Here is a 17,947-nt window from a genome sequence, read left to right on the forward strand (position 1 = left end):
TATGCTGGTTGCCATTCTTCGTGTTAGGTTAGGCCATTTTCACATTATCCGATCCGATATCGGATGTCGGAAGGATTTCAATAGAAAAAATCCAAGATGGCGCCTGTAATGTATGGGATATCGGTCCGACATCCGATATCGGATCGGATAATGTGAAAACGCACTTAGGCTCACAAAACGACACTTTTGTTGATTATTGGGTTATATTCTCGATTGTCAGGACTAAAACAGTAAAACTCATATAATCCGTCATTTGTCTTTAAACGCAATATTGGAATAAGTAGCCGAACTTCATAAAAGATGCTGAATATAGTTTATTTAGGGTTGCATTCTCTCTGTAAGGTGCATTAGGGTAATTCCGAAAGTCGCTTAATTACGAAAGTCGCATAAAAATCACTTTTATTTCCATCATATCAAGATTCCTCTTTTGAAATTATTCGAGCATTTCTGTCATTCGGAATTACCTAATGCACCGGCCCTTTTGCACTTTGAAACATATTCAGTGCAACTTCGTCGTTTACTAAAAGTTCGGTCTGCTTTAAACTTCACGATACGGGAAGTTTGTCGATTCTCTGAGTGACGTTGATCAGTCCGTCATTTTGTGGTTGATGCCACTCACTGCACATAATTTCAAACTTTAGGCTTGTTTAACCTATTGTTTATCGAATATGACGAATAAACATGTTAATCGTTTACGTGCATGGTAAATGAAACAATGAGCTCAAAGAATAACGTCAAGGACTACCAGCAACTAAAAACTCTTGCAGTAAATTTTAAATTACGTTAAACAATTATACGGGCAATAAAACACGTGGTGCAAACAAATGTAAAACAAACGTTTTTACGACCCTAAAGATCATAGAAATTTAATAAGGGGTTAAATAATTTTCACAAAAAATGTTTTCTATGTTTATTCATTAAAAATCCCAAGTATGACAGTTAAAAAGAGCGACGTACTTAGGGGCCATCCATATATTACGTAGGTATTACGTCACATAAAATTTCGATTTTAAACATATACAGCGGAGGCGTAAAATGAATTCTGATCGAAGCAAAAGGATTCAATAATTGAATCCTGAGATTCCTGAGCGTAGCGTGGGACTCTAAAATGGAATCTTAAGCTTAGTGAGGGATTCAATTTATTTGCTTACCTTTTCACATCAGCATCACCTACTTACGAAAAAATACGAAAATATGAATTACTAGCTTTTACCCGCGGCTTCGCTCGCGTTAGAAAGAAACAAAACCGGCCAAGTGCGAGTCGGACTCGCGCACCGAGGGTTCCGTACAAACCTAAGGTTTTCGGAATTTTTCCTTTATGTGTGCTATAAAACGTTGCTTCATGCCAAATTTCAAGATTCTAGGTCGACTGGAAGTACCCTTTAGGTTTTGATTCCCTTGCGAGTACTTGCGAGTTTCAAAATATGCAGCTTAAATTGCTGTTTCTTTTGATTGCGTTGACATAGAAGTTTGATTTTGTTACAGCTTAAAGGTATTATAGACCTGAGTATTTGGTATGAATTTCAATTTAATACCTCTACGCGTTTATGAGGAAATGGTATTAAGGTTAAAATTATTAAAAAAAATATATTATGTGATGTAACTAAAAATTTATGGTTTTCGTAATTTTTCCTTTATCTATGCTATAAGACGTTGCTTCGTACCAAATTTCAAGATTCTGAGTTCACGGGAAGCACCCTGTAGGTTTTGATTCCCTTGCAAGTGTCGAAAATTTGCGGCATAAACGGCTGTATCTTTTGATTGCGTTGGCTTAGAAGTTTGATTTTTTCACAGCTTCAAGGGACAGTAGACCTGAGTAATTGATATAAATTTCAGCTTCATACCTCCACGCGTTCCTGAGAAAAAGGGTCTTGACAGACGGACGGACGGACGGACAGACGGACAACAAAGTGATCCTATATGGGTTCCGTTTTTTCCTTTTGAGGTACGGAACCCTAACAAAAAGTACACTATGTCGCTCTCCATGCCTTCAACTATCTCCACTTACAAAATCACGTCAATTCGTCGCTCCGTTTTGCCGTGAAAGACGGACTTTGTAAACAAACAGACACACACACTTTCCTATTTATAATATTAGTATGGATTATTATATTTATTATAGTACCCTTTCGAAATGAGTGATGTGATATTAGTTATTTTCATCCCACTGAATATTGCACGCTAGCTGGGCAGAGGGGAGTTATAGAAAGATCGTTTTCCCTAGGGAGTTTAGAAATCTCTAGTATGATGAAAAACACTGTGTGTAATTCGGAGTGTAAGAATATTACCAACTCAAATCTTTTAATCGCTCCGGCCAGCCGTCGCGATTTAACTTACTATCGTTAGCAATATTCAACTTCCGTCCCACGTTGCACAATGAACTATTGTTTTCCAAGGGGATAATAGTTATTTGTTATACAAGGGGGCAAAGTTGTATTTTAACGCCGAGTGTGAAATTGAAAAACGAGCAAGTGAAAGGATTCTATAGTTGAACCACGAGCGAAGCGAGTGGTTCGAGAATAGAATCCTGAACTTGCGAGTTTTTTAACACACGAGAAGTAAAATACATTTGCACCCGAGTGTAACACAAAACTTTTCCCCTCACTATAGCGAGGAAACTACAACGCAAAAAATGCGTTTATCACTGCTTCCAGTAGTTCCACAGGTGGTAAATCATCTTTATTACTAGATTCACTTACTTTTATCAATTTTAAAGCAGTTAATGTGACTTTATTCAAGGTCAAATTACTTTACCCACTAGTGGATAAAATGCGTTTTTACACGCTGGTATTAACAAAACACGTGTTTCCGAGCTAGTGAGGGGAAAAATTTGTTAACAACTAAACAAATATGGCAATCGAACCAAAAGCAAGACTTTCATCAGATCAGCACGAGGAAAATGTTAACAGTAAAAAATCTAACTATAGCCTCCGCCACACATGAGCGTTTTGAGAGCGTGGCGTGAGCGGGGCGCGGCGCTGGCGGTACGCTCTCATCGCGCCCCGCTCACGCCACGCTCTCTAAACGCTCATGTCGCGGAGGCTTAAATCAATTGCATGGTTTTTTTTAAACATTACATAAATAAATAAATAAATAAATATTATAGGACATTCTTACACAGATTGACTGAGGCCCACGGTAAGCTCAAGAAGGCTTGTGTTGTGGGTACTCAGACAACGATATATGTATATAATATCAAAGAGGATCGAGTATTATAGAGAGTTACTGTCGAAGTAAAATGTGTAATCACAGTGCATAGACTGCCATCTCTTGACACAGGCTTGAAACTTTTGAACCTCAGTTTTGACAATTTGGGCCATATTCTTAGCTTGATATGTTTTAAAATGTCAAATATTAATATTAGCGCCATCTAGCTGAGCGTACCCCAAAGGTGTAATGCCATCTAGGCCACCGTACCTTTTTCTGTATGGTACTGCATGAGGTACGTTTTTTTCTTAGACTTTATCTGTCTATACGGAGTTATATATGTCTTTGATAATATATAAATACTTATATATACATATAGAAAACATCCATGACTCAGGAACAAATATCTGTGCTCATCACACAAATAAACGCCCTTACCGGGATTCGAACCCGGGACCGCGGCGTAGCAGGCAGGGTCACTACCGACTGCGCCAGACCGGTCGTCGGTAGTTTAAATGAAAACTCTGAAAATATCTTCTGGTATATTATTTATATTATAAGTATGAATTACTGTAGGTGTAGGTGCCTGCTATGTATGTATTTACTTCGGCGCCCCACCGTTTGGGCTTCAATAGAACAGCCCACGCCCGACTACCTACCGCGCAAAAACACGAATTGTTCAGTTTACAAGAACTCGTTTTTAATTAATAGGAGATCGTTTAAATACCTGCAGCTGTTTATTAATTGTATTAATTTACCGTCCCTGCTCCAGTGCTCTCGCAACCATAACGACTTGGTTATTGTTTGGCTTGATGATAGATGTTTGATGTTTTGCCCGAGGAAGTAACCGTCGCAGTCCCACAGGGTGTCGTTGTCTTACGGTCTTGGACTGGCCATTCAGAGAGAACACTTGTCTTGTAATTGTTCGTATCTGCAAGTAAATATAAGTGGCCGAGGTTGGATTATTAATGGCCAGTGATTCACGTCCGTTCTGTGAGGGTAGGGCTGGCTCTAAAGCAGCAAGTATTTCGGTGCTCGTGCCCCGGCCAGCCTGACGCGTTGGCGTCTTCGACAGACGTCACGTCACATTTTCGAACTTGGAACATTTTGCCCAGTTGCGTCATCGAGCGTTGGTGTGGCGTGGTTAGCCAGATATTTAAGACCAAGGAGAATATTTTTCAAAAAATCGTCAAATTGCAGTTTTCGCGAGGGCGTATACAGAAATACAGCGCGGCAGTGGCAACGAACGGTACCTAATTGCTAACTCGTGGAAAGTCTAATGAGCCGCTATAATTATGTTTTTAAGTTCTGTTTAACCGGCTACAACGGACGTGGCCCTGCCTTATATAGGGTGGCCCTGAACTTGGAGCTTTAAATGTAAAGATCACTTTGGGCCTTAAATTGCCAACAATGTAGACTTTTACTACTTACTAAAAATTTAGTTTAAGAATTTGGTTGTCATTGAAACGATTAGAACTTGTAGAAAAAAACCCAATCATAGTTCCTAAAATCGGAGTCCTTCGAAATCAGTTCTTTTTAGCTTTAGCACCCGTTTACTTTTCTGAGGTGACATTTTAACGTTAAAATAGTGTTTTGAGAAGAACATCGCGCTTTTTGGCAGCGGTCGAACATCTGTTACGCTTAATAAGTAGATGAATGTAGCACACGTTTCCCGCACGCTGCTGCATTTGCGAATGTACTCCGAAGCCATATGATATTTTACGAGTGCGCCGCGCGATGTGATGGCCCATAAAGCACAAGTTGTAGCATAGCACAGCCCACGATGATGTCAAGGATATTCTTGGCACGGCACCAGCCGCACTAGATGCGAAGTCTGCTTCGGATAATTTATTATAATATTTACTTGATTATGCAAGAATACTTAAGCTTGCGTTGCTGGAACTGTCACGTCACACGGCCATTCTACAGTAGTGAAACAGATATTAAATACCTACCTACTTTATAATTCTCAGTTATGATGATGTAAATCCTAGCAATTAACGCTGTGAAAACGTTATGGATACTGAGAATTGTAGTGTCTTGTCATTTGATTAAAGATAAGCAACGTTAGCTTTATTATAAATATTTATAACCTATAAGGGTGTTGTGATTTCGTAAGTACGGTGGTGAATTATAAGTATATGTACGTTTTACTTGGGTTTTTATATTTAGTTTGACAGCAACTAGCATAAACTCCTAATACTACTGCCCACCTGAAAGAACGTGCGCTAATATAGCGACTTGAACGATGCGCGCCCGCTATTGCCAACAGAGTATTACTTATTTTTCAAGCTCCAGTCCGGAACCAATTACGATAATGCAATGATTGATCCTCGCGACAGATAACTCTTTTGGCCGCTTACCTACCTGCAGCGAGCATTGTGCGCTGGCCCTTTGAATGAGTTTGTTTCCTCGACGCAAACAGCCGGTTATTAGGCGGCCCCTTTGTCAGTCTCTCCCAGAAATCCCTTTTGAAGTGTTGTTTGTGGTCACCGACTAATGTTGTTCCTTATAAAATCAGGACTGACCGTTTGTTAGAAGAATATGTACCTATACACTTGCAGCTTGGATGTACATACTAATTACATATTATTAAATAGCAGCAGCGGCTGGTCCCTACAAGCCGATTCCCACCGGCTTGCCTAAAATTGATTAGTAAGGTTTCTTAATGCTCAGTGTTGCCTAGCAGAAATTTTCACCAGCCGCCACTGTTAGATAGGTACAATTTTTTATTGCTCGGAAAATAATTAACAAGCTAAATTGTTATTTAGAGCGTTTTCAGACTGGCGATTTATACGCTAAATTGTAGGGAATAAAACATTGCGTAACATGGGACGTAACGTAAATTTAATATAGCAAACGAGAGTCTTTATAGCTAAATCACGTCTTGCGATATTCTTACGCTCCAAGTTTAAAGTATGTAAAAAAGTAAAAAATTAAAATAGTTAAATTATGATAACGTCAGTGCGAGCAAGACCGGCATACTTTATTTGAAATAAAATTTGAGTGGATAAAACTAGAAGATTTAAATAGTCTGGGGTGATCCGCATGGTCCTTTGAGCTAATCAATACCTATTATATTTTACAAACCTATTATATTACTTTAGTGAAATAAGGTAAACTACTAAAAAATCACAATTCCTTACTCATAAAAAATAGTTATTTGTTATACAAGGGGGCAAAGTTGTATTTTAACGCCGAGTGTGGAATTGAAAAACGAGCAAGTGAAAGGATTCTATTGTTGAACCACGAGCGAAGACGAGTGGTTCGAGAATAGAATCCTGATCTTGCGAGTTTTTTAACACACGAGAAGTAAAATACATTTGCACCCGAGTGTAACACAAAACTTTTCCCCTCACTATAGCGAGGAAACTACAACGCAAAAAATGCGTTTATCACTGCTTCCAGTAGTTCCACAGGTGGTAAATCATCTTTATTACTAGATTCACCTACTTTTATCAATTTTAAAGCAGTTAATTTGACTTTATTCAAGGTCAAATTACTTTACCCACTAGTGGATAAAATGCGTTTTTACCCGCTGGTATTAAAGGACAAAACTCGTGTTTCCGAGCTAGTGAGGGGAAAAAGCTATTCTATAACTTCCACTATGCCTGCGTGCACACCGTGGATGTGTGATGAACTGATGAAATAGTACAACGCGGAAAGTAGGTATGTATGTATGTCATTACTTCACGAGTCCCAGGCCCAGGACATTGAACCTTCTAATAAGTGATCCTAGTTTGAACTTTTCCTTTTTGTGTGCGTGTGGATTGAGTGAGCACCTTCCAAAAATAAAAAAAAATATGCTGATCATTTAGTAAAAGTTCTAAAACAATTGTAAAATGTCAATTTATGAATGTCAAACCCTTGGCAACGGATAAACACGAAAACTTAAAGTATTCCTGAAATTTAATAATGTTTTACCATATTTAGGAAATTTCTTCAGCACAACTAAGATTTTCCCACAGTGTGTAACCTCCTGCAAAGCCTCCGCGTGGAGACCTCCGCCTCAGCACATAAATATACCTTTGAGCTGCTTTGATCAGAATGACAACTGATTGTCAAAATGAAAATTTTATATAAACAACATGATTTTCAGACAATTTTCAGTGGTTTTATCAAATACATGTAGATACATGATGTGATTACCAAGTAAATTACAGTGCAAGTGCATTTTTGCCACTCTAAAGGTGACCAGTAAGAAGAGTGGCAAACTCATTTCCTACTCCTCACTCGGAGCCAACCTACCTTGGACGAAATTGACCCTACATCCGTTGAACGAGCCGTTTGGACAATTATTGTGCTACATATTATTTATTTTTATATCTTTCATACTTATACTGTAAGTTTCCTATTTTCTTATTAGTGTACTTAGTTATGTTACCTATGTTTTTTTAGTAGTATTGCCTTATTATATTATTAACTGATCTGTAAATGGAATGCTGCGTGTGTAGGAAATGTTTTACTACACCAAAGGGCCTTCACATACATCAGACTCGGATCCACCACGTTCGGGTGTGCCTGGTTCCTCTCGCTCCGAGTCCCCAAACAACACTCTGCTCATCCACACCTCCTCAGCCTGAAATTCCTCTCCAGACATTTCTCGGCAAGCTTAAACTGACAACTCCTTTAATAAAACGCATTCCACGTGGTGCCAGATCTGCAGTGGCGGAAGCACTAGCTGGTATTATAGACAAATGCATAAATTATAATAACTTAGATTCCTGGCGTGAACTGTTCACTTTTTCATTCAAAATTTTACACGTGTCTAGAAATAATGACAATATTAGTCTAACACAAAAAATTAAAAACAACATCCGTGCTTCTGTTTTGCCTTCTATCACGGTCGCCTGTCCACGCCAAGACCGGAACTATAATATATGCAAAAAAGTTGAAGACAAAGTGCATGACGGCGACCTTAAAGGAGCTGCACGGCTTCTCTTTTCAACCGACTCTCTAGCCCCTGACACTCCAGAAACAACGGCCGCTTTACAAGCTAAACATCCTCCAGGCCCTTCCACCCCAATATTTGCTGATTCTCCCACAGATACTTCAGATTGTCTACTCGCCACAAGCACAGACATCATGTCAGCTTTATTATCTTTCTCTAAAGGGTCGGCTTCAGGATTGGATGGTATCTCCGCCCAACACCTCATAGATCTTACTAGTCATGGCACTGGTGTAGCCGGCGAACAACTTTCCCAAAGCCTGACAAAACTAATAAATCTTATGCTAGCAGGAGATGTGGGCCAAGATGTGACTGCCATAATTTACGGAGCTAACCTTATAGCCCTATCAAAGAAGGATGGTGGAGTGCGCCCCATTGCTGTTGGTTCCACATTCCGGCGGCTAGCCGCAAAAGTGTGCGTGCGGCATACACGAGCTAAGCTACAAAAACTCTTCGAGCCCGTGCAAGTCGGTTTTGGAACCCGTGGTGGCTGCGAAGCCGCCGTGCACGCCGTACGTACCTTTGTCCAAACAGATGCATGTCAAGTTCTTTTAAAAATAGATGTGAAAAACGCATTTAACTCCGTCAACAGAGATACCTTGCTTAGTGTAATCAAAAATCATGTGCCAGAAATATACAACTTTCTACTCCAATGTTATCATGGTCCTTCAAAATTGGTTTATAAGGATAGCGAAATTCTTTCTGCCGTGGGGTGCCAACAGGGTGACCCTTTAGGCCCCGCCATTTTTAGCCTTGCTATTAACTCAGTTATTCACAATCTTACATCCAAGCTGAATGTTTGGTATTTGGACGATGGCACCATCGGCGGAGACACTCAATCCGTTCTAACGGATTTATCTGTAGTTATACAAAAGTTTAGCGACATTGGCCTAAAACTTAACTTTGATAAATGTGAATTATACATTTCCGAAAATTGTAATCCCTCTTTCGCGTCACAGACACTTCAAAGTTTTTCAAATTTAGCACCAAATATTAAAATTCTATCAAATGACAATCTCCATCTACTCGGGTCCCCTATTTTTGATGAAGCTATTCCATCTATATTGGCAAAATCTATTTCCAAATTTCGTGTTAACTCAGATCGTTTGGTGAAAATTAGTAGTCATTCAGCCTTATTTATTTTAAAATTTTGCTTGAAAATTTGGGAACCAATTTACATATTTGCTTCGATGCTGCCCTATCTGGAAATTCTCAAATCTGGTTCAACCTATTGACAGTCTCCTAAAGGCACAAGTTGAATCAATTCTAAATGTTCGCTTCAGTGACCAGTCATGGACTCAGGCTTCTTTGCCCATTAGGTTCGGCGGTTTAGGAACACGAAAAATATCTAGTGTCGCTCTGCCGGCATTCTTGTCCTCAATCCATAAGCACGTTTGATCTCGCAGGTAAAATCCTCAATGCCCCAGCGGCATCAAACTGGGAGTTCGCGTGCATGGAGGAGGCCAAGGATGCCTGGGTAGCTGGACTAAACTTAAAAATACCTTCCAGACCTAAAGGGCAGAGAGCTTGGGATAACATAGCCTGTGATACCGTCCTAAAATCCCTACTCCATACGTCCTCGGGTAAAGACCACGCAAGGCTCCTGGCAGTATCCCGGCCCGAGTCTGGACAATGGTTACATGCCTACCCTTCACCACACATAGGCACATTCATTAACCCGCAAACCCTCCGAATTGCAGTAGGACTCCGAGTTGGGGCTGATGTGTGTGTTGACCACAGCTGCACCTCTTGCGGGGCCGCAGTTGATCGTCTCGGGCACCACGGACTATCCTGCTCTTCGGGCGCCGGTCGCCTGTCCCGCCACGCGGCACTCAACGACATCTTAAGGCGATCGCTCGTCAGTGCCGGCGTCCCAGCTGCTTTAGAACCCCAGATCGCGCGGGACGACGGCAAGCGCCCTGATGGGATGTCGTTGATTCCCTGGAGGATGGGCCGTGCGCTGGTGTGGGACGCTACCTGCACCGATACGCTGGCAGCGTCCTACATTTCAGCCACCACTAAAAATGCCGGGTCGGCGGCTGACGCCCGAGAGCGTTTCAAAAGAAATAAATATAGCTGTCTCGGCACCAACTACGAATTTGTAGCTTTTGGTGTCGAGACACTCGGTCCGTGGGGCGGCGGTGCGCGCGGGCTCTGCAGAGAGCTGGGCAGGCGGTTGAGAGAGTCAACGGGGGACCCTCGCGCGGGCAGTTTTCTCGCGCAAAGGATTGCAATCGCAATACAGCGCGGGAATGCTGCTTGCGTGATGGTACCTTGCCACGCGGGCAAGGTTTATTATTTTAAATTTTATTTTTAGGTAGTTTTAGTTTATTACGTTAAGTTTTATTTTTAGGTAGTTTTAGTTCATTATTTTAAGTTTTATTTTGTAAGTAGGTTATGTTCAGTGTCTTTTGTATAGGTATATTTTTACTTTGATTGTTTTATATGACAATAAAAATTGTAAAACGAATCTCTGAAATTGTAAAAAGATAAATCAAAAGATACAGTCATTAACATATGCTCACTCAGTTCTCACAAACCACCAATGAAAACAGTGAATGTATTAATTTAACATATAATATTTATATACTAACATTTAGTAAAAAATATGCCAACCTACCTCTATAAATTTTAGATTACCTAGAATCGTCCCACGATAAGTTTGCAACGATTTTCACACCCTCGCCGGTGCAGATGTTATTTTAAACGTCAAACTTTGATGAAATTATGACGTTTACTTAACCCTTGCAGAGGCGGGGCTATTAAAATCTATGCAGACTTATCGTAGGACGATTCTAGTGACGTATTTAATTTTTTACAAATAGTTTCTTATGCTCACTCAATCCTCACACTTTTGAAAAGCCGAATTTTGATGAAAAACATAAGATTTAGACCGCTATTATATGTGTAAACTATTATCAAAATTGAACGAAACTCCCCAATCTCAATATGACAATGGGAAGGCGGGGAAAATCAGGAGCCGACACAGTGTGGTCACCCTACTTGATACATTTGTATGAGAAAAGTTATGTCTGAATATCTTTAAAACCAGACAACGAATATAAAATATTAGATGGTGGATATTTAGTAAACATTTTTACTAAATGTTGAAGTACTTTCGAGTGTCTGTGGTGCTACAAATCTTTAGATATTTACATTTTTAACTTTCTCAAAACGTGTGGACTGAGTTAGAACTTACAAAAATTTATTATAAAAAAACCTGACACGTTAATGGTTCGTTTTGTATTTTACAAATTCCCATTTCACTTTTACTAAACTATACACATATAATAGCCGTCTAAATCTTATGTTTTTCATCAAAATTCGGCTTTTCAAAAGTGTGAGGATTGAGTGAGCATAAAGAAACTATTTGTAAAAAATTAAATACGTCACTAGGTCATCTAAAATTTATAGAGGTAGGTTGGCATATTTTTTACTAAATGTTAGTATATAAATATTATATGTTAAATGAATACATTCACTGTTTTCGTTGGTAGTTTGTGAGAACTGAGTGAGCACATGTTAATGACTGTATCTTTTGATTTATCTTTTTACAAATTCAGAGATTCGTTTTACAATTGTTTTAGAACTTTTACTAAATGATCAGCATATTTTTTTTTATTTTCGGAAGGTGCTCACTTAATCCACACGCACACTCCTTTTTGAGGTCCTAAACAGCTCAGAGTGTGTCGCGCGGGTAGGCATCAAGCTCCCTCGCGGTGTGATTTGCCGTCCATCAAGTAATCATTTTGTATTATGGTTTTAGCCTTCGACTCCCCCCGTCGTCCTCTCACGGTCATTGATAATGCGTGTTGATAGGTTCTCATTTCAAACTGGGCCGGTGCGCAACAAATCGCTCTACTCGGCCAGGACCCTCGATTTATTCAATGTAATGCACGCATGTCTGAGGACGATTTAAGGTGACACTGGACACAAACATACTTACTTATAGTTAAATCAGGGATAAAATGATTATGTCTTGGTAAATTTAATAGGTACATTTGATTTTATTACTTACTACTTATGTATTTCAATTAATAATGGCGCTAAAATAAATAATAATAAAAAGAAAGGTCAAGCGGGATAACTGTGACTACTAAAGTAAGTTTAAAGTACAACTTTGACTGCCTAAAACTACTATCTATAGATTATTCCAGGTTTTATTTTATCTGACTCGATCTCATCCAAAAATATAGATTCCGTATACTTTAAAATGCGATTGTTATATGAGATGGCAGAAATTAAATGAAAGAATGAAAGTAATATGTTAATTACCCCGCCGAAGGGGAATTCCAACTATTGATCATAAGTTTCGTTACGGTGAACCTACACTGGTAAACCGGATATCATGTGGTTTGTCAAATCGTAAGGAAACTAAATAAAACATGACCACTTCACTTCATGACCCCCCCCCCCCCCGAGCCTAGGTTGGCCATACACATAGACCACGAGACCCCCCTCTGAGGCCTGAGCCTTTACCACGTGACGCCCCCCCCCCCTTATTACTTAGGATAATATATTGTAGTCTGAGGTCTGACTTGGCGAGTTCTCATTCTCATATACGAATTATTATGTTGGATGACTAGTTTCTGCCAGCAAGCCCAATTTTGGAAGCCAAGTCTGACCTCAGACTACAATATATTATCCTAAGTAATATGAAGAAATTATATTTTATGTTGTTATAAATAAATTTCAGGACGGACCATTGAACTTGGCACCCATTTAGATTTCACTTCTTTTTTCGTTGAAGTTAACAAACCAAGTATGTATCATCTTATTGAACTTGGCTCTCATTTCACATTTATGTTTTTGATGGGATATCATTAGTTTTTGTAGATAAATTATATGCGCTAAATATTGAAACAATAATTAATTCTAAATCCCAGTTAATACAGTAATAATTACGAAAGTCGACTATACTCTTAGTTGTAAGCACTAACGCGGGAATTTTTTTATCAAAATTTACCATTTTCTGATTTTTTCCCGTGTTTTTACCTGATTCCCTATCTGCATGCCAAATTTCAACTTTCTAGGTCATCTGGAACTGGCTCCCATGAGCCGTGGCAAACGCAAGGGATAACGCAAGGAGGATGATGATGAATGACGATATTGGACGTTATTATCTAAATAACTACGTGCATTTTGCAAACTTTACAGGAGAACCAATATAATGTTTTTTTTGGAAAAAAAAATCATAACTTTTTGTTTATTTATTATACAATAAAGTGACGTACCACGAAGTTGGAGGTCTTTGTGTTGTTTATTTGATCAATATGATTGTATTCCGATATATGTACGTATTTACGAAATAAAGTGCACGTTAGACAATTGTCATTTTTTCAAAGCCAGGATAAAGGTCTAACCACCATTTTCATAGTTTCTTAGGGAATGGATACTTAACTTATGCAACTATTAGCTTTAAAACCCAACCCAAAAGAACATATAATAAGACGTTTCAAACAAAAGTAGAATCGAAGAAAATGCATAACAGCCACTAGCTAACATTATGAAACACTGGTATAAATAAAAGGTACTTCACCAAAAACTAACACCTGTTTTTAGATGAGATGTCATACTGAAAACTATTGTATTTCTCATGAAAGAATCTATAATTCAGTTAAATTTATTTGTGCAAGATATTGTAAGTGTATTATGCATTTTTTAAACATAATACAATAATTTCAATTAAATAAAACAGCATTGTGTCATACATTCAGATTGTTTTTAAAAAAATATAAAATTAGAAAAGTGTTTGTGTAAACCACCTAAGCCACTATTTCGCCGGTTGGGATAAACGGCTGACGTGCAGTTTTTGACTGCCGCGGTTCTGGATAAACGGCTAACGTGCAGTTCTTTAATATCACGGTTCTAGAAAAATGGTTAACGTGCAATCATAACATTTTTTGATTCCGGTTAAATGACTAATAAACTAAAACATATAAAATTAATACACTAAACGTAATTAACTAACATCCAAAATTCCAAACAAGTGTTTTTGGCTTTAATATATAGCCAGTATCTCGATAATTTGTCAAAAAATGTGGCTTGTTAGGGAAAATGTTTTTAGTAAATTGCCTTTTTCCAAATTGCTAACAAGCCAAAAAAGTCATCAGATCGTTTTGAAACCCGGCTCGTTAGACGCAGAAAAAATCGCTGATTCCAATGATGTATATGTCGCAGGGAAATGGCCAAAACAGAGATTTCATCAAATCACTAAGGGATATGATCAAATCACACAGGATGTCAAAATGGCGAATCCATTTTATCATTTCTCTAGAAAATTTCAGTCATTTGACTAAATCCCTTACTCTGTTTAGTGAAATCACAAAATCGACCAACAGACACGCCACGTTTTGTCATTTCACTAGATTTGTTTAGGGATTTGATAAAATCCCTGAACCACGTCAGTAAGTTGACGAAACGAGCTTATAAAGTCAACTAGTTTTATCATTTCGCTAAGCAAGTTCAGTGAAAAGACAAAATGTTTTAATAAATATGAAAATAATTTAAAATGAAACATTTTTAGCTTTGTTTCTTCACTTATTCTATATAGCGAAATGATAAAACTAGTTGACTTTATAAGCTCGTTTCGTCAACTTACTGACGTGGTTCAGGGATTTTATCAAATCCTTAAACAAATCTAGTGAAATGACAAAACTTGGCGTGTCTATTGGCCGATTTTGTGATATCACTAAACAGAGTCAGGGATTTAGTCAAATGACTGAAATTTTCTAGAGAAATGATGAAATGGATTCGCCATTTTGACATCCTGTGTGATTTGATCAAATCCCTTAGAGATTTGATCAAATCTCTGTTTTGGCCATTTCCCTGCGACATATATAACTCCATATGCCCAAAAATGGTCTGTTAGTCAATTAGCCGTTCCAGCGTCGATATATATCTTGCAAGTCTCAATATATGAGCCAAATTTGACACGTTTACCTAAAATAGTTTTTGAATTATGAGGGGGTCAAAAGTGGCTCCAAATGGTCGTGTAATATTACGCACGGTGCTGCTCGCCAGTTCTTTTACTTGAACTTGGCTTGACACGCTACCACGTGTCTAGATTACCTACAGTGCTGCCAAAGCCATCTACAGGATTTTGTACATAAGCGTTTTTAAAGCGCAAGTTATGCCGGTTTAAGAATTTCACCATCCCCTTTTCTTTACTCGTATGGGTGCCGCGCTGTCGTAGAAGACGACTGTGTGATATGATATCTACAAAACAATCTTCAACTAAATAATTGTGCTATTTCAATTCAACGATCTAATCAAACTAAAGAAAAATAGTTATTTGTTTTACACGGGGGCAAAGTTGTTTTTAACCGCACGTGCCAATATTGATACCCGAGCAAGCAAAAGATTCCAATATTGAACCGCGAGCGTAGCGAGTGGTTCAAAAATTGAATCTTGAGCGTTGCGAGGGTTTCAAGGCACGAAGGTTAAACAAACTTTGCCACCGAGTGAAACACAACATTTTTCACCACACCAACACGAACAAAATACTGACAAACTAAAACATCAAACTAAATCAAATTCAAATCTATCAATCTAATCAATATTTATGATTCAAAATCATCATTTACACATAAATGATACCAGCCAGCTGAAGACTTCAAGTTGAAATTTGTATGAAATTACTTTGCACTCTTGTGGATAAAATGCAATTTTGCTATCTGTTTTCGAATAGCAAAGTAAGCCTTTATCAGTTGGTGTGGTGAAAAAAAAATAAACGAACTTTGAGAGACCGGAGACACCGGAGTGCCTTCGAGTGCTTCTGCTTTGGTTTATATCAGCAGCCTGGTGCGGTGCGGTGCGGTTTGGGAAAAAATCACCGTCCAAATGTCACGACTTAGCAATCTCAAGGATTTAGGAGGATTAAGAAGTCAGTTCAGTTGGTAAATAGTCTTAAGTCTTCATTCCTCGTATTAAAATCTCCTAACCTAACCTGCTTCTCTCATGCATGGTAAACTAATATACCTAATTGACTTCACCAATAAGCTCTAAGTTCGAAAATTTAATACCTATGTATAGAGATAGCACTCATAATAGAAGCCATATTAAGTCTCTTAGAGCTAAACTTCAAAATAAATCAGCTCGCCGTCACACTAGCACATTAAAATAGCTCAAGTCACAAGACAGACGAGGCGGCGGCGCGGGCGCGGCCGTGCGGTGTTGCCCATCAGCTACCCGCTCCCTTTCCATGTGAATCTAAGACTAGATACCCAAATGGAATTATTCATCTGTATTTAACTAGGCTTTTATGAAGAAAAATTACCTGTAGTAAACACTACATACTTATTTCGGCATAAAACGAAAACGAAACTGCTTAGCGCGTCGGATACTAGGTAAGTAGGCAAACTCTACTATCGATAGTCATATAATATTTTGGCAATAACATTCAATTTACGTTTATAGTACAGCCCATCTCATTAAAAATCCTTTACAAGAAGAAAAATCTGTGATGATAATGATGGTCGCGCTACGTGCGTCCGCGCTGCTCGGGCTGCGCCGATCGCCCCGCTTGGCGCCAACGCGCTCCGCGCGTGTTATTTCCGACGCCATTACTCACACCGACTTCGACTAATTATAATATTATCACTGTGCTGCGGCTCACATTGCCAGTGTCCTCTGTGAGCGAAGAACACCCTGCTCAGTGGCGTAACATTTGAGGTCCCCAGCAATTTTCTCTCGGAGTCACGTGGCATTTCTTCCATTCAATTAACTTTAAGTGACGTCAGTTTGCTTGTTTTTCAGGATTTTCACACGAAAACAACGCAAACAGTTGGCAATGTTTAGGGTTAATTGATACGTCTGTCTTATCCAAAGTGATAGGTGTCGGCGCTCTTTAGAAGTCGTGGACGAAGCGAATGCGCGCTGACGCAATCGGTCCGCCCGCCCTTTGACTTTGGCTGCTCGAACAGGCGGATAGTGCCCAGTGACTACTGTAGGTATCCATTTCTAAATAAATATCAATATTATAATTAAATAAGTGCTTACTTGGTCTTGGAACCTGTTTCACGTGCATAAAGTTCCAAATATTTCTAAAATTATATGAAAGGACATATTAAGATTTCCTTTCTCTTCGTAATGTTTACATTTTAGCCTTAGGACTTAAGTAGGATATAAATAAATATCAATTAAATCTCAGTCGTCAATAGACACGCTTTTAACTTGATTGCATTGAATTTATGTAAGTACTTGACTAGGTATTCTACTTAGTTGCTTGTGTAAATTTTTATACAAAATACCTACTTAATTCATTTCGATTGCACGTAGTTTGTACTTAATTGAATTAATACTGAAAGGCAGAAAGTTATTGAGAAATTCAATAATAAAGTACTTACCAAATGTACAAATTGAAGTAGGTCGGTATACCTAGACACTGTTATCTTGAGCTCAGTAAGAGAGCTAAATAACTATGTACCTGCTACCGTTTCATTTTTAAGCTTTTTAGGGTTCCGTACCAAAAAGGTACGTGTACAAACAGGAACCCTTATGGTGCGGCTCTGTCCGCCTGTCTGTCCTCTATCACATTACTAAATATCTCGAGAACTACTAACGCTATCAATTTGAAATTTGGAATAGTTGTGAACCTTGTAAACCTCTACAAGTAGAAAGTATTTTTTTTTTTAATTTATGACTTTTAATTGTAGAAAATGGCCAAAATGAAAGGGGGGTAAACTGTAAATTTCAAGTTCAAGTCAAGTGGGGTACCGAGAGATGGCGCTATACACAATAATGCTCATTAGTACTTCTAGCTTCTAGTGAAGTCATTATAGAGTTATAATGAGAAACATAAGATTATTAGGTAGTTTGAAAGAAAGTTTGTACGGAACCCTCGGTGGGTGA

This window comes from Leguminivora glycinivorella, chromosome Z (assembly GCF_023078275.1).
Source record: "Leguminivora glycinivorella isolate SPB_JAAS2020 chromosome Z, LegGlyc_1.1, whole genome shotgun sequence".
NCBI lineage: Eukaryota > Metazoa > Arthropoda > Insecta > Lepidoptera > Tortricidae > Leguminivora > Leguminivora glycinivorella.